Below are 6,276 nucleotides of genomic sequence, written 5' to 3'. Positions count from 1 at the left end.
CCTGAGAGATTATTTATGAAATATTTACTTTGCATTCTGGGAAGAAAAAAAAAAGAAAAAAGTCTGCATATTATTATGGATGGAGTCTCTGACTGCCAAATACTGAATTATTTATCGCTTAATTGTACAAATGATATCCATGAGGACCTGTTAGATTTCAATATGCAATTGATACACTGCACAAAAACAGGGCTGTGTCTTTCAGACTTTGTTCTGGTACTTTGGTGGGTCACCTTAAAAGAGGTATGAACACTTAGCAGAGGCCAAGCAGGGATACCTGGCAGCATTTTCTTGTTTGCAAGGGCTAAAAAGACCTGCAGAAAGCCCCATGTAGCAAACAGTGCTCTGACCTGGATCAGCTCATGTGGGACCTTTCCACTCCTCACCCATGTGCAGTCACCAGCCAGCAATCTGTCATGTTTTTCTGATGCTCCCCTTCCCTGTGGGCAACCCAGTCCCTTCTGTCCTTTAGCAGAGTTCTACCTATGCTATGGACACTGGACCTTGTGCAGGGTTTTCCACCTACAACTCTAATATCTGTCATTTTCCTCCTCCCACAACAAGCATGAGCAAGGAAGGTTAGGAGACTGTATCCATTCAGCTGCTACTTTGGCCCTGTACCTACATACCTGTTGCAGACAAAAACATAAATAGACTTGCACTGTTAAATTCATTAAGTTAAATGCTTGTAAATATTTGGTGAGCATGCCTTTAATACAGACTTTAACTATGCAGTCACTATTTTAATGCCACAGGTTTCCTGTCTTCAATTCTGCTCTTCAGTGGGAAAAAAATTAGAGTGAGAGAGAGACTCTTCTGCTCCCAGTCCATCACCCCATAAGTAATTCTGTCGTCTTTTTCTGGGTTTTTTCCCCTTTTCCTCTCTCCTAATTCACATTGTTCCTGCCTCAGTGTTCTCAGTAGCTTGCAGCAAACTTCCCCTACTTTCCTCTTCAAAGGAGGCTGAACACTTTTTGCCTCCTTTTTCCCTAGTATGAGAAAAAGAAATGTAATAAAAATTAATCTAGTCATAAAACAGAATTAGACACTGCAAATCTGTAATGTATTTTTTTTCCTATATCAGGCCATTCCTTGCATTTTTTCCTTCTGTGAGTAAGATAAATAATAGAAATGAGAAAAAGGGGAACCTCCAGTGGATCAGGGAGTAGTCTCTATTCATTAATCACCCTCCCTCTCTGGGTCAGCACCAGAAGCTTCAGAGAATTCCACATTTGAAGACAGAAGCTAGTGTTATCTTCCACATTGAGATTAATCCTTTTTTAAAATAGTGGCTTAATGCTCAAGATCTGAAGCAGCATCTTCAATACCATTATGTAATTTTGTTCTCTTCATTCTTTCCTTTCCAACAATTCTGGTGTAATTTGTGAAGTTAGCAGCAGAGTTTATGTTTTCTTCCAGATCACTGATAAAGATATTGAGCTGTATTAGCTCCTTTGAAGCTGTTAAATAACCCATTAGAAGAGAGTAGAAACATGCTGATGTAGCTGCTAATTGGTTCCCAGAGCATTTGATATGGGTAAATTGATTTTGTATAGTACTGCATTTTTTTTACCAGATTGTCATGCAGGGCTACAGCAAATGACTTCAAGTAATCCATGTGTATTAAATCAATATATCTATCTTAAGCAATGTATTTTAGTCTCATCTTGTTGCTTGAATGTATCTATTTTCCACACAAAAAATATATTTATTAACATTGCATAAGATACTAACTATGAATTAATTTATATTTATTTCTGTCTTTATAATCTGTTTTCATTAGTATTTTGCCCAGGGTCTATATAATGCTTATAATTATCCAAAACTCCTTGCATTTATTCTTTACAGTGTGCCACATTCACTTTTTACCAGTCATCTGAAATCTCCCCTGTGCACCGACAATATTACTTCAGAATGAAGATGAATATCTCCAACAGTATTTCCACAATTTTTTTTGGTCATACTCTTTGGGAGCATTGAAGCCTGAAGATTTAAATGTGCTTTGTTTTCACTGATGAACATACTCTCATACGTACAGTGACAGAGAAAAAATATATCACTTCATTATGATAACAGAAAGAAATCCAACTTTTCAAAGTAGCTTAGTAAAAACTGTGTTTTGTTGTCAAAAAACTAATCCCTATGTGAATTCATATCAAAGGCAAAAAAGAAATCATTGCATTTTGTTCTTGTTGTCTATTCAGAGACTGTACAATTGTGACAGAGAGAGCTGAGCTGGATTTTAGACTAAGCATCAGTAACAAAACTTTTAACCTAGTCAAAATATTGGATGTTCAATCTTAGAGGTGGCTAAGCCCTAATAAGATTTCACTTTAGGCCATTTCCACATTCTATCCAGTTCACTCTCTAAGAGACCAATGTAAGATTAAAAACCTCATTTCACTTTTCAGTAAATATAAAGAGAAAAAATGGTCAAGAAATATCACACATGATGTCAGTGGAACGCACTAGCTTTCCCAAATATTATGGTTTTTAAAGAAGAGTCTGATCCTCACAGTTAAAGTGTGACTTAGTCAAAATGTAATGATAGAGCTTGTTGCTTTGTTCTCCATCAAAGCTGTCCAGATCAGTCCTCCTGAGATTTGTTGCAGATTGCACTCCAGGCTTGGAAACCCAACTCAGAATGTGAAAATGGCCTAAAGAATAATCTCATTGGCTTTGCCCCCTCTAAGATTGAACATCCAATATTTTAACTTGGTTAAACGTTTTGTTACTGATGCACAGTCTCCAAGGACCTGCTCTGAGTATAAAGGATGCGAGCAAATGACAACTGTGACATAGCCATAGTAATGGTTATGTTTAAAATGGTGACAACTACAAAATTTGATAGAGTTTTGTTATCTCCTCATCACACACTTTCTGTGACATGGTTGTGTATAAAATCAGATGGCCTAGCTTGAAATATGGCTTCCTTACATTTCCGGAATGATCCAAAGATACCAGTAGAAAATCACAAGCTCCTAAACTCAGATTTCCTGCCTGTGGCCACATTTCATGGCTTGAAATATACATTGGACTTACCTAACATCCAGGATATTGTTATGGCTTGGAGCTCCCACTAAATGGAAGGGAAATTTCCAAAGCTGGTTGAAAATGGTGGGGATCTTATCTTTCCTTGAACTTCTTGAGAAATGAGGGCTCCTTATGGGAATCCTGGCACCATTTCACCAGGAAAACTAGCTGTCTTCGAAAGCAGACCTGTCAGAAAGCTGCTGTCAGTAACTTCAGGCTCTCCTGCACTACCAGAGAGTCGGGCTGAATCATTTTGCCAAAGAGCTAAGTAACCACTTTCTTAGAGCTTTGAAACCTGTGGCTCCCAGACATCCTTACCTCGCTGTCATGGATGTGATGAGGAACAGCCTTCTCAGATGGCAACTCTCTTTCTAATCTAGTAGTTGCTTCAGGCCGTGTAATTTTTTCAGCTATGTCTGTCACACAGAGGAGGGTGCAATTTTGTGCCATGGTGTGCATCTTTCCCTGGTGTGTGAGTCACAGTGAGATAAGGTGAAGTGTCTGAAAGACATGCCCGCTGACAGTGATGACATGATGACTCAAGCGCTGCAGATTTTCTAAGGCATCAATTTCCTCCCAAGAGATTTAAAATAAAAATCCCTCCATTTTACCTTTCAGTGATGGATGTTGTGTTATTGTAAAGGCTTTATACTGCCAGCAGCAACTACTTAAGTACATACTACATGCTGTGGTTCAATCAGTCAATATAAATCTACTTGGATACGTTTATCATCGCCTCATCCTTTCTTCTTTAGTTTTCTCTGGAACAATTTGTGCAAAAGCACCTATCATTCCAAGACATCATTCAGACAGCATCAAGCATCATGAAAAGCTAAACCATACAGCAGGGTGGCTACATAAATGTACTGGAATGTATTAGCCAAAGCCCTGTGTCCAGAGTTCCAACTCAGTAACTGGTGTGTCATGGACTGCATGAATGGGTATCATCTTTTATTCCATGGACTTTGCACTTGGTAAATTCAGGCATACCCACATGTAAAGATATGCTATCATTTTTAATAGGTGGAGCATAGGCACCTGGTGTACTCTAATCTTGTGTTTGTTTATGCTTATTTATTAGCTAGGGTTCTCAAGCAACAGTGGTGTTAAGGTGGCGTGGCTGTGCCATGAAATGAGTGTATATGCACTCTGACCATTTACAGCGTGGTATCCTTTTTACCCCGAATCTAGATTTTGTACTTCAGACACAGCTTTTGTTTCTTATCACCTCACAGAGGTTGTGACCCACTATGAAGAGAATCTCCCAGGGTAGGATATTTTCATGTTGTTCATCCCTTCTTTTCAGTTCTAAACATTATTTTCCCTCTTCAAATTTTGTAATCAACAAGACATTCTGGATTCATTCTCATTCCAAGAAACCTATTTCTCCTCCAGAAATTTCAGACCTAAAACATTGCAGGAAAAAAAAATACTGTGGTAAAAAACTTATATATATTAAAAATAGTTTGCTTTTCTGGTATCTGTATCATCAGAAAACAAGTTAAACTGTTGAAACCTTTTCCTGCATCAAAATGAGTTCATATTTCCAGCACATCTCAAGACTTCTGTCCCTTCTTACTGAGATTATGGGGAGAACTATTGTGGTGTCAAAGGCTGCAGAGTAGGAGGGGAGCTGGTTGGGTGCCAGCAGGCAGTTCAGGTTGCCACCTTGAAAGAAAATTTTCCTTGAGAATCAGGAATGACTTACAGAGTGTGGCAAAACTCATAGGACAAACAGTATCTCTAAAGGGAATGCTGCCAGGAAAGCTATTTAATTCTCATTTGTGTTTCTGACTGTGTCAAGAAATAGCACAGAAAAGCTACATCTTTATTTTGAATGTCCTTCTTTCCAAGGGCTCTTATTGGACTACTTCTACATATTTTATTCTTTTTAGGTAAATATCTATGGTGCGAAATTTTCCCATGTTATGAGTGATGAACACACACAAGAGCTTGGATATTTGGTAGTGATTCTATAGGTTTGGTGATGATGTGTTTTTTTGCAGAGCTGGAATATAGAAATGCATTGTGTCATCCAGGCTGAATCCATTGCTCTTTCTTGCTAAACCCCTGTGACAACTCCCAACACATATTTGTCAGCAAAGCTGCCAATGTCTGAAGATGACAGGTAACAGGGATTGCTTTTATAAGATGATTAACCTACATTTCAACCCTATTAAACAAGTGAAGAGAAACTGTTGCTATCCTCCTAAGCATTTTTAATTTATTTTTCGTCAGTAAAAACAATGCTATTGCTTGTTTCCCCAAGTCATGTTATATTGACCAAGAGGAAGGAATGTGATGTTCATTTTCCTCAAGGGCATCTCTCAGACATGTAAGCTGACTTTCTTATTGATTTGTTCTTGTCAATATGTAATCAGAAGCAGAGGGATCATTTCTGTTTTAGTCTGTAACAGATCATTTCCTCAGGGTACCCTACTTGATGTAGGGGAATAGGGGTTTAGTTGTTAGGTATTTATCTTCTTATTTAAACATGTATTTTACTGCTGTGGAGGGAGCACAAGTGCCACTAAGTAAAACAAATGTGAATTAAATGGACTTTAGGGGAAAGGCATTTTTGTTTTCTAAAATTCCCAGTGTATGGTTGAGTCTTTTATCATAAATAAGGTGTGTCTCAAAAAACTTTTGACAGATGATGGGAGAGAGAAAGCTTGAGCTCTTCAGGAGGTTTTCAGAAAACAGGGTCAGTACTTTTCAAAGAAAGCTCTTTTCTTTTTTTTTTGTAAGTCTTTCAGGCAGTCTCAGGGATAAAAATATGAGTAATTTAACAGCCAGATAAAAGAAATCCTTCCCAAGCTGTTAAATGTTTAATACCTAGCCAGGATCCTCAAAATTCTCTTCTCCGCACTAAATAACAGAATCTTATTAAAAACTTGTTAATTGGTGTGACACTAAATGCAAGTTTGTACAGGTCTCTTACACTTCAAGTTCTATCAGTGTACTATCTTCAAATTTTCACAATGCCTGTGTTACAAAACAATTCCAGTAACACTTCTAGAGCTATGTCTTGAAAACAAAAGGATTATGAATGAGTATCAAGAGCCTGTCTTCCTATTTGAACAGAATACACAGCAGTGGTAGGCAATAAGGCAAACTAATCTGCATCAAGACCCACTTGGTAGTAGCAGAAATGCAGGCATTTTGCAATAGAGACTCTTCTTAATTGAAACACAAGAAACCCACCTGAAATAGATATGAAAAAAGCTATATTTTGCCACATTA

The sequence above is a fragment of the Melozone crissalis genome, unplaced genomic scaffold (assembly GCF_028551555.1).
Source record: "Melozone crissalis strain CALT ecotype California unplaced genomic scaffold, PUWL_Pcris_2 ptg000042l_1, whole genome shotgun sequence".
Lineage (NCBI taxonomy): Eukaryota > Metazoa > Chordata > Aves > Passeriformes > Passerellidae > Melozone > Melozone crissalis.
The sequence above is the reverse complement of the archived record's forward strand: the minus strand, read 5'-3'. Positions refer to the sequence as shown.